This window comes from Thermobia domestica, chromosome 4, assembly GCF_964235325.1.
Source record: "Thermobia domestica chromosome 4, izTheDome1.hap1.1, whole genome shotgun sequence".
NCBI classification, from domain to species: Eukaryota; Metazoa; Arthropoda; class Insecta; order Zygentoma; family Lepismatidae; genus Thermobia; species Thermobia domestica.
In genome coordinates this window covers 51,841,851-51,866,965 of record NC_137457.1, presented here as the reverse complement: position 1 = coordinate 51,866,965, position 25,115 = coordinate 51,841,851, and the positions used below count along the sequence as shown (strand labels likewise).

Below are 25,115 nucleotides of genomic sequence, written 5' to 3'. Positions count from 1 at the left end.
GCTGAACGGGTTCCTGCGGAGCGAAGTATTTAAGAAATTGACTACATATTCTTCTTTACGATAGTTTTAAATTGGTTAACTGTTGAAAAGAATACGAAAATAAAGCTGTACTTGTAAATGCATATTAGTCGGGGACGTAGCTACTGGCAAACGTAATATTATTGGGTTCTGAAGTAAAACTTTAAATGAAGCTCAGCGAGCGTATACTACAACTGAACAGTAAACACTAGCGATAGAATTTCTATTCGTAAATGGGAACATCTACTGTATGGTAAACATGTTAAGGTGTATACTGACCTTAAGTCATTAGAGTACCTACATAAAGTCAGAAACTGGAACTTTCGTTTAGCTCGTTGGAGTCTTGAATTACAAAGTTTTGATTTGAAAATCATTCATATTCGCGGAATAAAGCTAGTGACGCCTTGTCTCGCATTATTTTAGCTCCTGAAACTGAAATTCATACGGCGAATAACTCCGAAACAATACCATCGTTTTCCGGAAATATGACCATACAGAAATAAATTGGAAAACAACGTGAACATCCAGAATATAATTCAGTCATGGAATTTCTTCAAAAGCCTACAGACCCATATTCGAAAGCGAAAAACCGGAAATCTCGAAAAATGTTATAAACTTGAGAATGGTGTACTTTTTTTAAAAAAAAATTACTTTCCCAAATTCCTGGTGAATTTCTATTCCACCTTCATTAGTTCGTGTCGTTGTAGAACATGTGCATTGTCAACGAGTTCACTTCGGAATTGAGAAAAAGAACTTTGGTTTTGTGAATGAAATTCTTATTGGAAATCCATGAGAAAAGATATTAGTAATTTTATTAATAACTTTATAGTATGTAAAAAACCAAAGGTAGAAACATCACCTCCGGCAAGACCAATGGAAAGTATTACTGTTAATCGCAGTACGTATTTCCATTGACATCTTAGGGCCGTATGTTTCTTCTTCATCAGGTTATAAGTGTGCATTGTCAATTATGGATGTTTCTACTAGATATTATACTTTGTACTCCATGCGAAATGCAACCATTAAGAGTGTTTTACGTTGAAATGAAATCTTTGAGTTTTACGTCAAACGGTTATGCCGGTTATTCTAAAGGAGACAGTGATGATGAGTAATGAATGAAATGGTGGAATGAAGAAAGTAGGAGGAAACGGGAGAACCCCGAGAAAACCCACGCAGACGGTGTTTATCCACTACAAAGTTCACTTGTCGGAGGGTGGGGTCGAACCCGGGACCCCAAGCACCAGAGGTTAACGCTCTACCACTGAGCCACCGCGGTAACTTGAAAACGTAGAAGCAAAGTTTCCCTCCAAGACAATGAGTTATTCACAGTTTGTAAAGCGTTTGCTACGCAATTTTCTTATTAGTTCCCTCTATATAATTATTAAATTTTAACCTTATATTCTTTCCTTTCCTTTCGTGCGCATTAACGATATCGTCCCGTGATCGTGTACAAGTTGTTGGGCCATTTTATATCAAGTGATAATTTTTGAGAATAGTTCAAAAGCGTTATTGTGTTATCACGCGTTTGTAAATGTTTTGTTTTTATGAAAAGTTAGTATCAAATATTAATAGTTTGGAAATATATATATATTCTCTTCTAATATGCGTTGGAAAGTAATGTTTAATAGCATTAAAGTGTATGATTTTACATTGTCCCTTTCTTAGTGAATGGAGGATACTAAATTTTAAGTACGTGCGTGAAATAAATTAGGATTTAACAAGGATTCTAATTTGGAAGAATGTCTTACTTGGTTAGCAGATAAGCGCGTATATACGAAAATCGATTTACGCCAGCCCTATTTTCAAATTCAATTAGATAAAAAGTCCCGAGACATTACCACTATTGTAATGGCTAAGGCGTGTTAACAGTATACCTGTCTAGCAGTCGGAACCAAGACTGTAAGTAATATTTTGTCGAGAGCAATGGAAAGAGTATTAGGAAATATGATAGATGAAGGAGTTAAACTTTTTTGATGATGTTTTTATATCTTCCCATTCCATTGAAGAGCATATGAAAACATTTGAGAAAGTCTTGGAAAGGTTTAAAGAATATAATATTACTGTGTACTTGGATAAATGTTTTTATTTGTCGTATTAACTAGCTAGGCTATGTTATAGAAGGCAACCAGATGGAAATAGATACTAGTAGAGTTTCAGCTATTAAAAATATACCACCTCCGAGAAACAGACGTGGGTTGATGAAAATTTTGAGTTTATTTAATTATTATTCCAAGTTTACATATGAAGTTCAAGAGTTAATGCGACCAATTAGTGCTTTGAAGTAACCTAAGGTAAAATTTGAGTGGACCATGGAACATCGAAGATTGTTAGGTAGGCTAAATAATTTGTTAATTGAACATGTAATTTTAACAACGCCTTATTTAAATAAAGGATTCGTTGTTAATGTCGACGTGTCAGGGAAGAGCGTAGCGGGGTGCGTTTCACAAGAAAACGAGAAAGGCAACTTTCATCATGTTGCTTATTTCAGTAAACGACTCTCTGAGGCTGATAAGCACCGGGGTATTTATGAAATTGAGTTTATTAAATTATTGAGTTGTTGAGTTGTCAAAACTATATCCTGTTATAAACGTTATTTAGTAAATGAATTTGACGTGCTCATGGATAATAAGGCGTTAACCTGAATATTAAACAATAGTAAAAGACTCCTCAAATTTGGTCCATTGATATAAACGTTATGTCAGTTTGATTTTAAGATCAAACATGTTCGGTCAGCTGATAACACAGTAGCAGATTTTTTAATCAGGATGTACGACATTTTTGAATTTCCAGTTTTAGAAGGACCAGTTGGATTAGCTGCCTTTAAGAATAACATGAAAAAGGCAAATATGTGGAAGCTTCCTTTGGTTGAAGATTCTACAGATAAGTTGCAGCGGGAAGATATCGAGCTAATGCGATAATAGAACAATTAGAGCGTGGGGAAGATGTTTCTGGCTATTTCTAAATAATAAGATCCTATGAAGAAAACTATTGTAATTCCTAAGAAATTACAAAAAGTTCTGATTGAATACCATCATGATGATAAAATAGTTGAGGGACATTCTGAAAGTTATAGAACACTGAAGAAGCTAGTGAGGAAATGTACTTGGAAGAATATGAAGGAACACTTTAAGGAGTATGTTACCACGTTCGATATTTGTCACAAAACGAAAGACGTGAATCAGAAGAAGATGGGAAATTTGGTTTCTGAATTCAGCAGAAGAATAAACGCCAATTGGAGGTTTGATATTGTAGGAGCTTTTCCAAATTCAAATGGGTATAGGTTCATCTTAATTGGAGTCGATAATGCAAGTAGATTTGTTGTATTAGAAAAGTTGAGGAATATCAATTCAACGGTGATAGTCAATAAGATGATGGGGATTTTCAGCCGGTCAGGTTTCCAGCAGACCATATCGACGGATAACGCTTCAATTCTGTGTCAGAGACGTTTAAAATATTCCTATTTGGATTAGGTATTCGTCATATTAGATTGAGTCCATATCAGCCTCGAGGAAATGCATTTGAAAGATTTATCAAGACCATGAAGGCGGCTTAATGAGCTTACATTTCCAAGAAACAACATCTGTGGTCCAAACTAATTCTGCAGTTAAAGTTCACCTTAAACATCAGTGAACATCAGGTACTGAAGATGTGTCCAGTCGAGTTGTTTTTAGGACGTCCATATTCAACACCTTTAGAAAATCGATGGAACATCGTAAGTTCCGATTATGGAGATAAGTCTGTTGCTGAACTATGGAATAATGCAATGGAAAACATGGAGAAAAGCTGGGGTAAAAGGCGTAATTTGATGATGAAAAGGAGGAATCCAGTAATTTTTTTTTATTGCTGACAAGGTATTATTGAAGTCTAATGTAAAATCATCATTGAAAGACAGAATTGCTACATCATTAGCCAAAAATGGTATGGTCCACTTGTTGTAAGGAGATTTTTAACAGATCTTATATCAGATGAAATGATTCACCAGAATCTTATCATAGATCGCATGCCCTTAAGTTAAAGTATATAAATCTAGAAAAATTTTAAATCGAGAAGTTCATAATAATAGTAATTCTCAATAAAAACATCCTTGCTGAATCCTTAGAATTTATATTACAAACTATTTTTAAAATAGTTTAGATTGTTCTTAATTGAGTTTAGAATTCGAAATTCGAAGATAAAATTTTAATTAAAGTGTATATAAATACAGTTTGTTGAAGTTAATATTGATGAAACGTTAACTTATTGATATATATAAAATAAATATTACTGTTACCATACTAAGAGAAAAATATTTAATATATATACTATTCAAAAAATAATTGAATATATTTCAAATTTTTCGTTTAAATTATGTAAATTGAATTGTTTGACGTGGTTAATAATCTTTTTGTGTTTCTTAGCTATCCAGAAAGAAGAGTTGGAGAATTTTTCTCTGAGGCGTCGAGGTTGTAACAGAATCGTCACAACAAATAAGTATTGTATATTTAGATATATTATCTGTTCAATTATTTATCTCTTCATCATTAAAAAGGAAAGATAAAAACTTGTCAAACATAAAAAGATAAAAAAATAAATCAGCGAGAGAAAGACAGGTTAAATTGTGATATCGAATGTGAGAAGATTTCCTTTGCTTTCTGTGAAGCTCTGCCAAGGTCGTTTGCGTTAGCGCTGGTAGGGCGTTGCGCATGTTCGGTTTTCGACAACTGCAAGCAGGTCGCTTCAGCAAGGTTGAATCGTGATACTGGATGAATCGATATTGTGTTGCTCGATTTAAGTGGGCAGCGTTTGAATGGAGGCCGTTTGAATTTTCGTCTTTTGATTGCTATCATGTTTGAGTTGGTTTCCTTTTGGTGGCAGAATAAGAGTCTCAAAAAGTGAAGTGAGAATAATCAACTGTAGTGAGAATTATGTTGCTTCTGTTGCTTTGCTCCGTATACGTGATTTTTCAAATTTGTGTGAATTCAGAGTTAACTGAAGCCTTGTTAAAAGACAAAAAAGGAACTTTGATTTATTATTTCCGTTTGGTTACTAATAGTTTCAAGAGAATGAAGTAAAGCCACCTTTTTAACTCAAGTATAAAACGGCAGTAAATAAAAGATCTTTTAAATTTTTGCATGAGGGAAATTGAGGATTGAAGTCCTATTTTTCACTTTGTGTTAGTGGGAGAATTGGGAAAGGTTAATTTGGAAGAAACTGCAGCTCACTAGACCTTGGTTTATTCTCTTTCTTATTGAGTCTGGAGCAAATTACGGCCAGGAATTCGTAAACTCGGGGAACTCGAGGTAAAAATGATTAAAGGCGAGTTGAATTTTCTTTATTTTGACTGTAGCGTGTATTGTCCTCGTTCATAAGTGTTAATCTGGGTTGTGATTTTGTGTCCACATTCGATTAGAATTAAATTGTTAGAATTGACTCAATTAATATTTGAAAATCCAGGGAGAGAAAAAAGCAGCAGGATTGTATCCAAATCCTTAATAATATAATTGGTTACTTGTTTCCTTACAGGTTTAATGTTCCTAAAATTGAATATTCCCGTTCATTATTCTTATTTTTATATAAGGTCAATTCCGAGATAAATATTCCGGGCGTGTGATTAAATTAGTTTTTCTAAAAGGTAAAAAAAAAGTTATCGTTGTTTGAACTGTTTGGTCTTGATTGCGCTGTCTAAGTTTGATAAGTTTTATTATAAAACATAATTTTACTTTTGGATTATTGATTATTTTTCTGACTATAATATTCTGTGAAGGATCTAAATTTTTTCATAAAATTAATTTTTGCTTTCTGTTCTTTCTTCATTTGCTAATTTATCTGAAGTTTTTGTGGGAGTGAGACCTCTTATTTGTCGGAAAGCAAAGGAATTTTTCAAATTTTACTAGAAGAGTTCATGTGTAAATCGCATTTGATGCTTGACTTAAAATATAAAATATTTTGCAAAAAGATATAATATTAGTGGTGTAGTGGTAAGGTCCTTGATTGGCCATTGAAAGTTAAACTACGATTGCTTATTTGGAATAAAGCTTTGAACATTTTTTTTAAAGTTCGCCTGAGGAATGACAAAATCTTTAACTACCCTTAATCTTGGAGTTGTTGTGATCGAGTGGTGGGATTTAGTCCTGAATTTTGCAGAAAACTTCATAAATTGTAATAGTATTGTAATAACTTTTTAAATTGGAAGTGTTGTTTGTTATTTATTTAAAGTATTTAACTGATTTGTGTGTAAATTTCTCTCTGGATTTTCGAAAAACTGAAATCAGCAGCGCATATTTGATGTGTCTGGTGTAGGCTTCTCCTGCAGCCTTTATTGGATTTTTTCAATTACTCCAAAACGCTGGGGATGGAAGCGTTACAAAATCGAAAGAAACATCCAAGGAATCGAAATTTGAGGAAAACTCTGTATGGTACAACGGAAGAGGTTATAAGTTAGAGTGAACGTAATAAGACTTCATTTTATGCAGATATTAAGCATATTATGTTGACTTAGTCCAAGTCTATGAATAAAATTGTTCATAAAGTAAATGCCGTTTCCATCTTTAGTTATCCCATGCATACTGTCCTGCCACGTCATGGAAAGGTTGCAATCACCCAATATGCAATCACCCAAAGGTTGCAATCACCCAAGACTTCACTATGTAACAACGCGTATAACAGTGCGTCAAAGCAAGATTCTAAGTTGTAATGGGGGTTGGTCTTGTGAAGGCCTATAGAAGTATCCAATAAACACTGAGTGAGGTTTGGAACATAAACTTCTACCTAAATAAGTCCACAAACCTGATCCAAATCTCGTCTCATCTTGCTCTTCCAGTTACCAATAATACAAATCATCACTCGAAGTGCACGAGATATGCGGCGTTTATGATAAATGGATAAATTATTTGTAAGGTTAATTTCGCGGTCGTTCAAAGGATTATCGATCAGCCACTATTCGATCATGCATAACAATCCTGTTCCCTTATCTAACCTAGGTTCTATGAGCATTCAAGTAATTTGTTTTTTATACGGAGTATATTTTCTTAATATATGATAAAAGCACTGATTCATCGGCTGGGACAGGGTTTACATGAATAGCAGAACAGAGTTGGATTCCAAGAACAGTAAAATAAAAGAAAATATTTCAGATCAATGAAGTTTTGAACTGCATTGGTAATCTCGGGTATATTTGTCCTTTCCCAACCAACATTTGAAAATCGTCTCTGTGATACCTTCCTTCCACCCCTCTTAAGGAATGTTCATTTAGAATAGGAAGTCAGTCTTCCATTCTTCGCGATAGTTTTGTAAATATACTTGTGTGGAAAAGGGTTTGAAATTATGTTCATTAGCTGTATTAGTGACAACTATAGTACGTTGTCCCTACACTATTTTACCACTTAGAATCATCAACCAAACATTATGTTCAGCTCGATTCTTGGAATGAACCAGTAATGTGCTTGTTGTATGATATTTAGAGCAAAGAGCGAGCCGAAATTCATTTATTCAATAAACTGGAGGAAAAGTAGTGCTCACTAATGAACTAAAAAAATACAATCCATGAGAAATTACAAAAATAACACATCCATTTTTCGTGATAAAAAGACGAGTTTTCTTCCATTGTCCTGAAGTATAACGATTATTAAATTCCATAATCCTTGTCACAATTTATTTTTGTAATAGGAAGGAACGTTAATTAAATCATCTTGTTAGCTAAATTTCACACATGAACTGAAATAAATAAAGAAATATTCTCATCTGAATTGGGACGATGATTCTCTTCCATAGCAAATGTAAAATGTTATATTACATTACCTTTCTAAAAATAAGTTATAAGATATACATATTTGTTTCTAATTGACGATTAGTACTCTTTGCTTGTTTCATCAAATACTCAACTCGAATTTTATCTGTGGGTGTTAGTGTTTGCTAAATCCAAGTTCTTAAAAAATATATAGGTAAATATTATTCAAGAAGGTAGTAGAGGTAAAATTACCGATCTGGCACAAAAGAGTTCGGTGGTGCCTGATCCGAAGTACTTGATAGTCCAGTGTCGCAGGATAGGCCATGGCTCGCATACCGTCCAACCATGGAAGATCGAACACACTGAAAAATCGTTCTCTTTTATGAGCACATTTTGGGGGTATATTCATTCCCTTTTATGACCACTTTTTCAAGACCTATTTTAACATGGCAGAAATTACATAAGACTATATAACATAGCCCATGACACACGTACCATCAAGCCATGGAAAACTCGTTTTTTACGACCCCATTTTAAGGGTGTATTCGTTCCCTTTTTTGACCACTTTCACAACCCCTATTTTACCACAGCAGAAATTACAAAGAGACTATGAACATATATTTACGCAACCCCTGTGCATAAAAGGGTTTGGCCTATTTTTTCAACTCCTATGTATCATAGCAGATCTGATAAAAATGACTTATTCCTCAACTCCTATTTAACATAGCACATATTACACAAGATTACGGAACATAGAAGAAAGGATACTAACATAGTAGAGGCGTACTAGTCCTATTTCCCGTCCATTATCCCGTCCGTTAACATAGCAGACTACGGACACGTAGCAGAGATAATAAAAGATTATGAACACATTTTCGAACCCGTATGTAACGTAGCAGAAATTATATAAGACTACGAACACGGAGCAGAGCTGATAAACGAGATTGGCTTATTTTTCACCCCTATTTTAACATAGCAAGAGTTACATAAAGCTATGAACACAGAGACTACGAACGCATATTTTACAAGCACTTCTATGTAACCTATAAAAGACTTCAAACATAACAGTGCATAATGGGGAGTTTATATGTTCTCCTTTAGGACTACTTATATGAACCCCAATTTTAACACAGAGACTATGAGAACCTATTTTCTCAACTTTCTATGTATAAAAGAGTATAACTTATTTTTAAACCACTATTTAACAACCCCTATTTAATACAGTAGAGAATATGTGTACAAGTTCCCTTTTATGAACACCTATGTGACACTGCAGAAATTACACAAGCATTCATATAGCAATGGATGTCCCAAAAGAATTGAACGTCGAGGTCAAAGTCAAATATTTAAACTGGAATAACTCATAAACGAAGCCACATATTGAGATGCTGTTCCCACATTTAGTAACAGGTCATCAAGTACTACATGCGGCAAAAGTACAGGCCATCGAGGTCTAAGGTCAAATATTTAAATCCGAATAACTCCTAAACGGAGCAACGTATTAGGATGCTGTTTCCAAATTTAGTAAAAATTTGGCAACTACTGAATATCCCAAAACTACTGACCATCGAGGTCAAAGTTCAAATATGTCAACGCGAATTACTCGCAAACTTCGCAACGTATTGATTTGTTATTTCCTCATTTAGTAACAATGCGTCAACTGCTACATGTTCCAAAAGTACTGACCATTGAGGTCAAAGTCTAATATTTAAAACAGAATAACTAATAAACGTAACGCTGGACCAATTACTCCTGTCTCCACATTTAGTAATGGGTCATCAACTACTACATTTCCAAAGAAACGGTCTATCGAGGTGAGAGGTCAAACATTTAAACCCGAATAACTGGTAAACGGATCCACATATTGAGACGTTATTTCTACATTTAGTAACAGGTCGCCAACTGCTACATGTCCCATAAGCACTGACCATCGAAGTCAAAGGTCAAATATTTAAACTTGAATAACTCGTAAACGGAGCAACGCATTTAGGTCCTGCATCCACATTTAATAATGGGTCACCAACTACTATATTTTGCAAAAAGTATATAATATCGAGGTGAAAGATAAAATATTTAAACTCGAAAAACTAGTAAAGGGAGCAATGCATTGAAGACTTGTTTCGACGTTTAGTTATACTACTACCTACTATATGGCCCAAAAGTACTAACTATCGCGGTCAAAAATTAAACATTTAAACGTAAATAACTCGTAAACGGAGCGACGGATAAATTTTTGTGACCAAGTAGAAAAAGCGAAGAAATAAATTTGAGTGATTCATTTACTTTTGTATTAATGAGAAATAAACAAGAAAGCCCATTTTAATTCGTTGAGTGTTTTATTCCTATTTGGGCTATTCAAATGTGTACTAACAGGAAATGCAATTTTTAACTACCTCAGATTTTTTAAACCATGTTGCACTATTTAAACAAACGAAGGGAAAAAATGAATGACCCATTCAATTTTGTACCAATGAGAAATGAGATTTTAACTAGCACATAATATTTATAACTTTTTGTATTGTTTAAACAAAACAAACTAATAAATATGTACTAACCAGAAAAACCGAAGAAGTTTCATTTTAACTAACTCAAAATTTTATATCATTTTGTAATACTCAAATAAGTGAAGCAATACATTTGTGAGGCTTATTCAGTTTTTTAGTAAGCTGGAAAAAGGAAAGGAATTAACATTTTGTACTAACTCGTATAAACGAAGGAATAAATTTGTGTGGCTCATTTTTTTTTGTACTAACCACGAAAAAACGAAGAAAGTAGATTTTAACTAGCTCAATATTTCTGTACTACTCAATCAAATTTGGGTATTCCGTTTTATTGTTGTACCAATTAGAAGAAAATCAAAAAGGTCCATTTTAACTAGTTCACCACTTTATACTATCTTCTACTACTCAAATAAACGAAGTAATAAATTTGAGTGACCTATTCAATTTTACACCAAGCAGAAAAGAATATGAACACTTCTCAACTTTTCTATTAAAAAGATTAAATAAACGTAGAAGGTCAATTTATATTCCTTTTATACTATTCAAGTAAACGAAAGAATGAATTTGGATGTTCTACGGTGTATTGATATAAAAAAGACAAATAATGACAGTTTTCACTAGCTGATCATTTTATACCATTTTGTATTTCTCAAATAAAGAAAGAAAAAATGAGTGAACTATTTAATTTTGTGGCAATCAGAAATGCCATTTTAACTACCTCCGAATGACTATAACTTTATGTGCTATTCAAATAAAGGAAGGAGTAAATTTGTACTAACGAGGAAAAAGCGGAGAAGTTTCATTTCAACAAACTCAGAACTTTATATCATTTTGCAATACCCAAATAAACGAAGAAAAGTACAGGAATAAAATAGAATACCCAAATGTATTCCTTTGTTTATTTGAGTAGTACAGAAATATTAAGCTAGTTAAAATGGATCTTCCTCGCTTTTTTCGTGGTTGGTACAAAACTAAATGGGCCACCCAAATGTATTCCTTAGTTCATTTGATTAGTACAAAATGTCAAATCCTTCCTTTTTCCAAGTTGCTAAAACTGAAAGGCAACAAAAATTTCTTGCTTCATTTATTTGAGTTTTACAAAATGATATAAAATTTTGAGTTAGTTAAAATGAAACTTCTTCGCTTTTTCTCGTTAGTAAAAATTTATTCGTTTTTTTGTTTAAACAATACAAAAAGCTATATACATTCTGAACTAGTTAAAATGGCATGTCTCATTGACACAAAATTGAATGGACAACTCAATTTATCCCTTCGTTTGTTAAAATAGTGCAACATGGTCTAGGAATTATGATCCAGTTAAAAATGGCATTTCCCGTTGGCACAGAAAAAAAAATAGACCATTCAAATTTATTCCTTAATTAGTTTGAGTCGCTCAAAATGGTATAACATGCTGAGTTATTTTTAATGGTATTTATTCGCTTTTTCTGGTTAGTGCAAATTTATTGTTTTTGTGTAGCATAAAACTATTAGTTAGTTAAATGGCATTTCTTCCCTTTTTCTTTTGGTTGGTACAAATGTATCTCTCCGTTTAATTGAATAGCACGAAAGGTATAAAGTGGTGAGATAGTTAAAATGGACCTTCTTTGCTTTTCTCCTGATTGGTACACAAATGAAGTAGCCCACTCAAATTATCCTCAGTTTTTAAATAATACAAAAAGGTATAAAATGCTCAGAATGTTAAAATGGAATTTTTAATTTTCTTCCGGTTGGTACAAAAATAAAATATATCATTCAAATCTGTTCCTTCGATTATTTGAATAGCACAAAAAAGTATAAAATGCTGAGTTAGTTAAAATGCTCAACCTTCGCCTTTTCGGTAAGTGCATATTTATTCATTCGTTAATTTGAATAATACAAAATATATAATGGCCCTTCTTCTTTTTCAGTTGTAATAAAGGAAATAATCCACTCAAATTTTATCCATTCTTCACTTTTATCTGGTTGGATCAAAACTAAATATATCATCCAAATTTATTTCTTCGTTTGCTTGAGTAATACAAAATAATATAGAGCTTCTGAATTAGTAAAAATGGTCTCTTTTTGCTTTTTCTGGTTAGCACAAATCTATGCTTTTCTTTATTTTGATACTACAAAATAATATAAAATACTCTATTAGTTAAAATGGACGTTCATTTTTTCTCGTGGGAATAAAAAGTAGAACACATATATTTAACCTTTCGTTTATAGGAGTGGTACAAAAGATACATAAATTCTTAGCTAGTTAAAATGATACTTTTTCGTTTTTTTCTGGTTAGTATAATTGGCATTTCTCGTTGGTATAAAAGTAGGACACCTTTCATGTAATCTTTTTTATGGCCGCATAATTGATATCAACAGTGTAAATTTTATTTCATTGTGTATATGTTTAATATTTGTACATGTTTTAGGCAATATTAATAGATGAAATTCATTGTGTCACTTCTTCCATGTAAGACAGGTAATTTTATGGGCAAATATGATAATTTAAAAAGAATTCCCGGTGTTCGATTTGTTATTTAATTTCTTTGAGTGTAAAACCTAATTTCAACACGAGAGTTTAGTTTGCGGCATGTACGTCGCTTTGATATGGAAGTAGTTAATTATACCTCGCGGTAGACAATTGCAGGTGAAAAAAGGAGGTAGAGTTAATATACATTTTTCTTTTTGCCTCTTAAATTATGATAGTTCATACGTAAACGACCGCTTTCGACTAATCTTGTCATTCAGGTCTTTCCAAGCTTGGATGGAGGTTGGCAAAGCATGTTTATGCATCCTAACGAAGGGGATGATTGGAAGAATTTTACTTTGTGGTGAACGAAAGTCGGAAGTGCAAGGCTAATTCACGCGACCTCCTTCATCAAGGGATAGCAACTACTCCTTAATTCCGGAAATGAAGTTAAACCGGGAGACTGTATGTTGGTTCTCCACTTCGATTTATCGGGTTAGAAGTGGGTATTTAAAACAAATTCTACCGGGTAAAAAGTTTTCGTAAACAGGACGAGAGACAGTTCGAGGTTTGCAATGACCATAAGTCCTCTCTGCATTTGTTAATAAAATATCAGAAGGATGTGTCCACCTTTTCGATTTATTGTCCCGCCATTCAAACAGTTCCTCTACTTTCTTCGTGACATTCTAACGATAGTGAGACTCCTTTTTACCCCTTCGTCGATAGAAAGGAAAAGCACAAGATCTCAACTGCTTCGAAGGAAAAATGTTAACACAGAAACATGAATAGATTTAGCGGAGAATTTTAACGTGTAGTAATTTTAAGTATTTTCTTACTAAGTACTTACACGTTCAATTTGGGGCATTTGAAATTGTGTGTCGGATAGACGAAGCGGACTTTTGATCGGGCTCTTGTACTGACCACATGCAACATATGAATTTAAATATATGCCACATTTGATTCTTTGAGAAACAACATGGACACTCAGTACAAAAATTGCACATTAGAAAATGTATCTTACAACTTTCTTTCCACAGTTCGTATGTAAATTAGAGAATTAGAAAATGTTCTTGTTATAATCCTTGCCATTCGTACATTACTGAATGCGTCTCTTACGGAAGTGAAAGTTACAGATTTGAATGGATCTGTAGAACATCTGAAAATAATCAAGATGTAGTTTTTCATTTGGGCAGTGGTGCGAGTTTAGGGGTAGAAACAACCCTTAGAATGTTAGAAGGGGTCGTAAAGCACAGACACTTAACGATCATTTATTCTGGAAGAAAACCTACGCCCAGGGGTGTAGGACAACTTATTCAGAATCTGACTTCAAAATTAGAAAATTAAAATTGGCGGATCCGTTATGATGATTACAATTACAAAAGTATTTTGGTTTGAAATGGTTTGCAGTTAGCCAAGAACAATCATAGTTGACTGGAATTACTGCGAGAAGGTTGCAGACTGATTTGAAACCCTTTCCGTACTTATTTTAACGTTATGTGTGATTAAACGGTCTCTGCATCTGTCGATAATCGGTGTGCTTATCGTCATGTAAGAATCCCTTCAGTTCCCTCTGGGAATATTGTTGACTTTGGTTTAGCGTCCCTTTCACCAGCGAGGCTATATGAGACGTGAATCTATTGATAAACGTAAAGATCGAACACAATGAGCTCCCGCCGAGAATAAAACCGACGTCTTGTGCATATGCCATCCATATTACACTAAGGAAAGAGTGTGTATTTGCAGGGTTTTTTTTTGAAAAATGCCAAACTGTGAGGTGGACGTGGTCGGATCAGAATCACAATCTAAATAGTTCTTTTTTAAATTTGTATCCGAGAACTGGAATTGAATCTAAATTGTAGATATAGTTGTTTTGAACTTCAGCATGTTAATAGATAAGTAGTCACCCATTTCTTTCCGGCTTTTGAATCATATCAACATTGGTAAAGTGAAAAGTATAAGTAACATACCAAAATAGAACATTTCCATTTCTTCACAGATAATTTCAGTAAAATTAGGGTTGCCATCTAAGTTTGCTGGCCATCTCCGGCATCTTGTGATCTTCTGATATGTCCAGACGTCATTTCAATTATTATTGAAAGTGTAACATTATTCATATTTCTATTTGTTCAATATTTTGCATTAAAACTAATATGTTTCTCAATGACGTTAGAAAGCTGTACTTCATTGGTCTATAATCAAACTTATAGCAAAATTATTTCTCGAAAATTTCTCGAAGTCTAAACTTCAAATTTGATCTCCTGTAACTCAGAAACTAAAAGCCTGCATGGGTCTGGGGTAGTTCAGTGTTAGAGCGTTCACCTGTGGTGCTTGGGGTCTCGGGTTCGATCCCATACCTAGCCAACTGAACTTTGTAGTGGACAAACACAGTGTGCGTGGGTTTCATTCCGCTTCCTTCATTCCACATTTTCATTCATTACTCATCATTCCCGTCACTTTTAGCCTATCCGGCATGACCGAATGACGTATTCAAAGATTTCAATTTTAAGAGCCTACATCATAATATTTCATAAGTTAGATTGAGATCGATGAGTTTGGTTGAATTCGTACTGTATAATTCCCCTTTGTTTCAGAAAATAATCAATGAAAGACGAAACTATAAATGACACAAATTTTTAAAAAGTTTGCGTTATGTATGTAGTTAAGCATATAGCCTAGGCCTAATAACTCATTATATGTTAATCTTGTATAAGTTCTTAGTGTAGAACGAAAATTTAACTGCTGAAGAGTGGTGAGAGAAATTTTTTAGAAGTAACAATAGAAATCTCCAGTAAACTCTATCAACTTATCAACCTTATTTTGCGATTTTAGCAGAATGGTAATGCAGCGAATAAAGAGTGTTTTCTTTAATTAATGCTTAGTGGAAAAAAGCACATTAATAAACTCAGTTACGGGATCGGTCAATGAACTAAAATGTACGTAGTTTCACGCACATTAATTATGAGGAATTTTACAAATATTTGTGCAACAACATAATGCAATACTTCGGCAAGTACAATTCTGATCCAAGAACAAATGCAGATTCAACATCATCCAAACAATTATAAGGTAAAATGTTTTCTAGCTTACATGTAAAAGAAGTCCAGCTTTTTAATAAGAGGTCAACTATTTTCATAAGGAATGTCCACTATTCGACAATTTCGATGTTATAATCTTACAAAATCGAAGAAGAAAGAACGAAATGAGAACAAATATTGACCAGTTGTTAAGTTTATTTATATCCTATAGCCCAATCAAAACATCAAATGCATACTTCCCACTACCGCATCAGTATATAAGAAAAAGGATCATAGTAAATCATATTATGAGGGCATATAATAAATAATTAACATGGAGCTCAGAAAATCTCGGGATGAACCTAAATAGACGATATTTTTCTTAAAATCAAATACGAAATTTTAGTTAGAGTTAAAAATGAAATGAAATCTTTGAGTTATACGTCCCACGGTTATGCCGGTAAGGCTAAAGGAGACAGTGATAATTAGTAATGAATGAAATGGTGGAGTGAAGAAAGTGGGAGGAAACGGGAGAACCCCGAGAAAACACACGCACAAGGTGTTTGTCCACCTCAAAGTTCACTTGGCCGGAGCTGGGATCGAACCCGGGACCCCAAGCACCAGAGGTGAACGCTCTGCCACTGAGCTACCGCGACCCCAAGTTAGAGTTAAATTCAGTCCTTTACCTTCTTTAATTTTCTTGAATGTATCGTTAAGTTGTTTCTTTGTTATTACACGATCGATATTTAAATCCTTTAGTTCACTGTAAGGAACACTAAACATACAACCTTTAATAGAAGAAATCTTCCTATTTATTTAAGAGAAAATCTTGGTTTGTAAAAGTACAGTTGTTGTAGCTCCACAAAAATAAATTAAGGAATCATTTTCATCTGTTAATCTTACCTCAAAATTATCAACCTTGTCTTTAGATATAGGGAAAATAATGGATAAGTATGCTCATAAATAATACGATGTCTAAACTTGGCATCTGTTTTAAATGACGCTATAATTCCTGTTTCTCTATGTGTGTACTTTGTATCTTCAACAAACATACCATCTGCTATATTACAGTGAACACTAATTGTATCGAACGGATAAAACGTTGGTAACTCACTTCCAATATGTGTTTTGTTTTTTTCTAAAAATTAATAAAACGTAAATACAAGAACAGTACCTATATTTCCCATTATGGTATCAATATCGCCTGTTTCTATTTTTACTCTCTTTGTTATATGATCCTCTTTTAACTTTATGTTTATGGAACGAGATTTTAAATAATCATTAAGACTGTTTAAGCTATATTGTCCATTTGGTATAAGAACAGTTTCATCTCCATAGTTAAACCACGAATTTTGTGTAACTTTTGGAGTTAGATATGTACTGTAAAACCCAAGTAGTCCTATACTTAAATAGTTGTTTCTGTTGTCTAATTCGAAATTGAATTTCTTCTTTAAAATAGAAGTATCACACGTTAACTTAAATACCTTAGCCATATATTATATAACAAATGAATGAGTTTGAATTACCTAGAGATATTCCAAGAAAGAAAGTAATCAAGTTAATATTAGATATCATTGAAAAGTTAGAATACAGCTTAAAGAAGAAAAAGAAAAAAACTACGAATTGTTAGATATGCATACTACACTTTGATTACGTTATTGATTATACTTTCTGCAACAACTGGGTTTATTAACATGTTTATACCCGTAACAATTTACTCAATATTAACAACGTCTCTTGCAAGTGGTATTATAACAGGTTTGTCTTCTAAGTTAACCATAAGCAAAAGAATAGGTGAATATAAAACCATTGTCACTTTTATTAACTCATTTAAAGAACAGTTAAAGATGATAATAACATTAAATGGCGAAATGGATTAAGAATATACAAAAGGTACGTTGCATAAGATCTGAGAACAACTTAAAGATATAAGATCATAAAAGGTGCTGGCACCAAGGGCTTAACTTATAATATAAGGACCCGACGATTTAGCGGGTCTGAATCAAAAATTTCTCTATAATAAATGAGTAAGAAAACTATTAACTGGGATGTAAAGGAAATGATAAAAGAAACAACAGTTAAGAAAAGAAATGGAGAACTTATAGTTGATGATATTCGATGTCTTATTGTGGGTCCATCTGGTTGTTATTTAACTTTTCTGTTATTTAACTTTTTATTACAGCCAGGTTGGTTAAACAATAATTAATTCTACATATATTCTAAAAGCATGAATCAGCCAAAGTATGAGCAATTAAAAGAACGATTTGAAAAAGGAGAACTAAAATTCAAGAAGCAAATAGCAACGTTCTTAAGCAGTAATGGTTGTATTGTACGTATTGATGAATGAGAAAAGTACTCTGCAGTCTTGTTTGATGATTACACTTTGGAGAACCAAGATACTGTTATAAATTACTTTACGAGAAGTAGACATAAACATTTAGACTGTTTCTTTCTTGCACAGACATATTCAAAAGTACCTAAACAGCTTATAAGAGATAACGTTAACTTTCTATGCTTATTTAGACAAGATGATGCTAATCTTAAACATATGTATAACGAGCTTTTTGGAGGAGATATGCCTTATGACAAATTTAAAGAGATATATTCAAAATGTTGGCAAGAAGATTATGGTTTTTAGAGTAATTTATACGCCAAGGAAGGTAAACAATGGCAAGTATAGGAACAAGATAAAACACTTTATAAAAGTGTGATGTTTTTTCATGTTTTTCACGTTTTTTGACGTTTTCTATATAATAAATGGATAAGAAAGAAATTAATAAGAATATTAAGTTAAAGGAGTTCTTGATAAAGACTTACGCTAAATTTAAGACGCACTAACAACCTGTAATTGATGCTATCCAAAATTTAGGAAGTGAGATCAAAGAAGTAGCAGAACAAAATAAAAATGTAATAACTGAACTTGTTCCAGCTCTACATAAGACGGTTTCAATAGATCCTAGTCTACTAGAAACACCTAAAAATATAACTTACGATAGTCCTCCAAGTAGTAGTGATACACCTATAACAGGAGAAATAAAACAAATGAGAAAAAAATAAAGACAAAGTCGAAGAAGTAGAGCCTTTATCAACAGCACAATCATTTCGTAAGATTGCAACAAAATATTATAGCAGAAGAAATGATAGTGTATTAGGAATAAGAGCTGTTGAAGAAGGTGGAAGAATAATTAATAAGATAGGAAATTCTGAAGTTAAAGTGAGTGGTGATGATTTGATAATTAATGGTAAAAATTATAAAGGAACAGAAGGTCTATGGGAATTGTTAACGATGAATACTAATAAAACCATTGAAGATAATGAGGATGATGATTTTGAACAGTACAAGGAAATAATAATAGAATCAGATGCTGCCTTTGAAAAATGTAATCGTGATAAAAAGTAGCATCTAATAGATTTTCTAAGTACATTAATATTATCAAACCTATTTGGGATGATTATATTAAACCATATCTACCTCCAACTCCCAAAAAGAACATGCCACCTAAAAAGACTGGTGAAGGAATTAAAGAATATACAGAGATACGTAAAAAATACATTTGGATGGATGATGTTAGAATGCTTATAGATAGGCTAATTGTTATAGATGGAGAAGAAAAGGCTGGTAATAATAACTTTGATAATGAGAAAGTAGGTATAATGATTATGATTAATAATAAGCTTTCGCAATTTATTCCTAATGGTCCGAAAAGTATAGTTATTAGATTAAGGTCTTAAATGCATTACTACCACGATTCTGGAGTGATGAGAAGCTTGGAAAAGGATTAGTAAATGACTCAATTAATAAATTACCTCTTGAGCTACATATTCCACGATTTTCGTACTGTGTTCCAGGAACTAAGCTACAAGAAAGATTAGAAAGAGGTGATAAAGGTATTAACTCTTTAGATGAGGCTTGCAAAGAACACGATATATACTACGGAGACAATAAAGATACGGAGTCAAGACATATTGCAGATACGGAACTAGAAACTAAAGCATGGAATAGAGCATTTTATAGTGATGCATCAATTGGTAAACGATTAGCTGCTTTTGGAGTTGGTACTACTATGAATGCTAAGGTTAAGTTAGGATGTGTATTATAAGTTTTTAAATGTTATTATGTATAATTCTTTTATGGTTCGATTCCATAAAAGCGTTGCTTCAAGATTTTCTTTATAATAAATGAATAGTATTGAGTTACGAGTTACAGAGTTTTAAACTTAACACAAAATATTTAATAATTTGAATGAAGCTAACAAAGATATTGAGTTTTATTTCGATGTGGGGGAAGGGTTTGTACATCAACACAAAGCAGATTGTCATATGACTTTTGAAGTTGTTGGTGCATCAGCTGGAGGAACATTTGGTGCAAATGATACTATAAAATTTGCAGATAACTTCTTACCATTCTTCTTTTGTCAAATTGAGGTTAGAAAGCATGGAGTTATAAATGAGATTGAACTACCTGGAATAACATCTACAGCTATAGGAGCATTAAAGATTTCCAAACCAGAAGTTGAATATCTTGTAGTAATCAATCAGTAGTGATCAATCAGGATCACATATCGACATGGCATTGTATCAACAGTGGAGTGCCGCAGGGTAGCGTACTAGGTCCCCTTCTCTTTGCCCTTTACATTAATGATCTCCCTAAAATTCTAACCTATTGTAAATAACATATTTACGCTGATGATTTTCAGTTATATGCTTCTTTTCTTTCACAAGATATTAATAATGCGATTGAAAAAATAAATACTGATTTAAACAAACTACTAAATCATCTAAATCATCTAAATCTAAATCATACTAAATCAAAATCTCTCCTGGTCAGATCAAATACATGGAGTTTGTAGGAGAGCATTTGGTGCCCTGCATACGTTAAATCGACTAAAAAATTTCTTACCAATATCTCTGAAGATCAAATTTCTCAAGGTACTGGTATTTCCACATCTTGACTATTGCGACTCAGTCTATTCTGATCTAACAGAAAATCAATCAAAGCGCTTGCAAAGAGCGCAAAATGCATGCGTTAGATTTATTTTCAATATAACTTACAGGGAACATCTCACATCCTTTTATAAAAAAACTGTCATGGCTGACGTTAGTTGCAAAAAGAAATTTACATAATCTTACCCTATTGTACAAAATGCTTACTACGTCAGAACCATCGTATCTTGCCCGTAGATTTTTATATTTATCAGACTTTCATACTAGAAGCACAAGATCACAAGATAATTTCTTACTCTCCATACCCAGTCACAATTCCGATTCATGCTCAAAATCCTTCACAGTAAGTACTACACGCCTCTGGAACAGTTTACCTCAATTAATACACAACGTTTCCACAGTTGCCAAAATTAAAAAAAATCTGTAAATTCCCTTCTCTTAAGTAAAGATAAGGATACTGGTAGCTCATGAGTCATCTTCGTTTTACGAGATTATTAATAACCCACATATGTACACACAACCAATAGGTAACCTATGTTAATTTGTACAGCTTATATATTCATAGTTCTGGTACCGCTATATGATTTATGCATTTTAAGTTTCTCCGTGTTATTTTTGTTTCCTATATTGTATATTAATTTCAGTTTTTGTTTTTCAAGTGTTTAACTATTTTTTTACTTAAGTAGTATATTCTTCTTTTTATGTGGTTCAATAATTTTATTTTGTAATTGTTAATGTTTTCTATATATTGATGTTTTTTAAAAAAAATATGTATGCACGTGGTTAAGTGCTCGGAGAAGGCTGCAGAGCTTTAACTTCGCCACGTAAAAGAAGTCATAAATAAATAAATAAATAAATAAATAAATATCTAAAACAAGCAAGATTTGAAACGGATGATAAACTTGGTTTACGAAAGGACTTTAGCGTTTTGCACCCATTAAGATTAATTCCAGGCTTCTTCAGTGATTATAAAGAGGTAATGTGGAAAGGTGGATTAAGAATAACATTTACAAAAGCTAACAACAATATTGACGTCTTGTATAAATGGGTTGAAACAGGAGCAGGTGCAACACCTCCTCGTGATGGAAAAATAACAATAAAGAATATGGAGATAAGCATGCCTATTAATGAATACGAATCTAATTACGAAAACAAGTTAAAGTTGAATATTCTTAAATAACCTAAAATAATGTTCTCATTCCATACTTATCAGTGTGTTCAGATGATTGTCGTAGGTACTTTCTTGGAGTTAGATGTTACTACTCAATTTAATTCTAGACAATTTGATATGCCTGATTTCGTAGTTGTAATGTTCCAAACTGATAGAAGTGGCAAACAAACAGCAGATGCAAGTAAGTTCGATCATTGTAAGGTAAAGAATATCTATCTTAAGAATGGAACGAATGAAGTATTTCCAAAAGAATCAAGAAACAGATATTGATAACAGGAAATTTTTAAGATGTATGAAGATTATACTGCGTTTAAGAGAATAACATATGGTAATACCGAAATGTATTATGATCTTAAAGAGTTTATAGATAATATACCAATGTATGAGATTAATTGTAGTAGAAGGAAAAATGTATCGGTAAATGAGAGAACAAACATGAAGATCTAGTAAACTTTGCAGAAGCTGTACCTGGTAATACTATATGTTATGCGATTTTAATTAGACAAAAGAACTTTACATATGACCCTAAAATGAGAAAGTAGTAGATGAGTTTGAAATAGTTAAATGTATTTTTGAAATGTTTATGGAAGTTTTCCCTAAACGTTATTTTAAAATTAGCAAAAATGATTAATTTTTTTTTGTTAAAGATAAAAACTGAAGAGTGGTCATTGATGTTCTATATAATAAATACAATGGCGAATCATATTGAGCTTTTAAAAAAACTTGGAAATCTTGAGCAAAAATAAGTTATTGGATTAAGAGAATAAGTTAGATACAGAATATTAGATTGTGAAAATGGAAAAGATTAAAACAAAGTTTGGAAAGAGCATATTAGTTGAATGCGATGACTTTAAGGTTTTTCTTCCACCTAGATTTACAAAACACATAACATATAAAATGATTGATGAGATCATTAATGATGCGTTAAAAATCAAATACAGTGGTCCTAAAGATAATTAAAGACATTGAAAACATAGTAAATTTATTTCTCTATTGATTGTCGTTTATATTTTGAAAATCGATTAATATTTGGCAGTTATAATAACTTCAAAATTTCGGGAATTTTTTACGGGTTTATCTTTGAGTTTTCGGGAAAATGGTATTCATTAAAAAGTCTTAGAATTTTATGTATATTATGCCAGTTTTACTTTTTTCAAATATCTGAATTTTTACTTTTGCGGTGTTGAAAACTCTTATTTTTTTAAGTTTGCCAAATTTTAATTGATGAGTTATCATATTGTAACTATGGATGGGTAAAACTATCCTCTTAAAAATATTTGAGGAAACAGTATAATTATTGATAATTCTGTTGGCAACACTGACTTTTTCTTTTTGAACATTTATGCTTAAGCTAAATTTGCAAGCTAGGTGAACATATCCAAGCATTTACTCACTCACTCAATAGATAGTGTTGCATATCATTTAGTTTATCACCTTGCTAATAGATGGCGTTACTTGTAGAAGTATTTCTTCATATATAAGGACTGATTTTCACTTGATTTCTCTGAGTACGTGTTAGCCGAGCGTCCTTGCTCATAGTCTTGCAACTGTGAGTAGTTATCGGCGTGGTCGGCGCATGTTCGAATCGCCTCCAAGCCGGAAAAAGGATTTTCACTCTCTCCTCTACAAGCCATACAGATCAGAGCGAGTTGGCGTGAATAGAGACTAACACTAGTCGAGAAAGCAACACGGAGGCACAAGAGAAGAAGCAGCAGAAACAACAGAACGAGAAACAGAGAAAAAGGAGCCTGAGAGGCAGCCAAAAGCAAAACCAAACAAACAAATAAGAGAAAGGCGTAAGTCCTCTCAGGTCCACCTGTGCACAGGTTTTGCTGCTTTTTACTTTGAAAATTTATTTATGTTAGAGTTTTTAGATGTAAGATTTTATAATTTTAAATCTCATAAAAGCCAAGTCAATCTCACTTTAGAATTGTTGTTATCTAAATACTTTGCGCTATGTATAGTTTTTGAATCCCTTATGTAAAATGCCTTTGTGCTTTCCTTCTGTGCTAATGGTCAAAGTACTGGAAGAAAAATAAAAAGTGTTCTAGATTGTTTATTTCTTTTCAATGTTATGTGCATTGGCTTAAAATTTCTTTTGTCCTTTTCGTGCTTCTTTTGTAAATGTTTTTAGCTAGGACAATTTGAGAGGGATAAAAAGTGCACTAGAACTGATGAGTTGGAAAGTGCGCTAGAACCTACATGTGTACACTACTTGCATCACAAATCTTTTTACGGAATATCAAAACTGTAAGACGTTTTTTTAATAAATTCATAATCAAGCATCTTGTTAAAATAAGTAGAGAAAGGTGTTTCAAATTGTTCTCTATCCTTCTTCTAGTAACCCCTGCCAACTATAATTGTTCTTGGCTAACTGCAGACCATTTCACACCAGAAAACCTTTGTAATTGTAATCAAAATATTGGATCCACCATTTTGCATTTTCTAACTTTGACGTCAGATTCTGAATCAGCTGTACTGAGCTACAGACCTGGCAGTATGCTTTTTCCTACATTAAATAATTGTTTTCTGTCTACGCTTCAAGATCAACTCTAACGTTCAAAGTTTGGTTCTACTCTTAAACCTGCACCTCTGCCGAAATATAAAAAATACGTGTCGATTATTTTTCAAAATTTTACAAGTCTACAAAGTTACATTCAAATCGGTTAGTTTCATTTTCGTAAGTCTCCTTGTGAGATAAACATCTTATACTTAAATGTTTAATCTGTCTCTGAAATTACCTTTTTAGATGAACATTTATCTAAAATATATATTTTTATAATGTTTCATAACATAGTGCTTTTCTCAATATTCACTATCGCTCTCGTGCCCTGAAAAAAGGTTGTTTAACGTAATAGTTTGTAGTCATGAATGTACATGGACATCTCATTTGCCTCTGCTGCTTGATTGTTTGTTTGGTTAGGATTTTAACATGCCTTTTGAGCACTGAATCATCTGACATGAACTTCCGCCTTATCGTTGTGTCCTAACACCTTCAGTTCCCACACAGAATGTTGTCGATTTCAGTTGAGCGTCTCTTTCACCAGCTACACTATATGAGACGTGGACCTATTGATTAACGTGGCAATCGAACCACATGAGCTCCCGCCTGGAATCAAATGCGCGTCTTGCGCCGAACATTCATAAGCCTACTATATAACAAAATTGCCGACTTGTGAGATGGAAGTGATCGGATCAGAATCACAATCTAAATCGTTTTTTGAATTTGTATCCGAGATCTGGCATTGAATCTAAGTTGGAGATATAGGTTTTGTGTTTCAGCGTGTTAGTAAACAAGTAGTTACCCACCTCTGTC

At 32.9% G+C, this 25,115-nt stretch overlaps 1 long non-coding RNA gene across 1 annotated transcript in view; it reads right to left on the bottom strand.

Annotated features, from left to right (window-relative positions):
* LOC145682760 (uncharacterized) overlaps nucleotides 1-25,115 on the bottom strand; it is a 780,074-nt gene that overhangs the window by 567,413 nt on the left and 187,546 nt on the right. The window contains exon 3 of the long non-coding RNA XR_014130953.1: nucleotides 18,676-18,703. This is a non-coding gene — a long non-coding RNA (uncharacterized LOC145682760). The remainder of the gene's footprint in view (nucleotides 1-18,675; nucleotides 18,704-25,115) is intronic.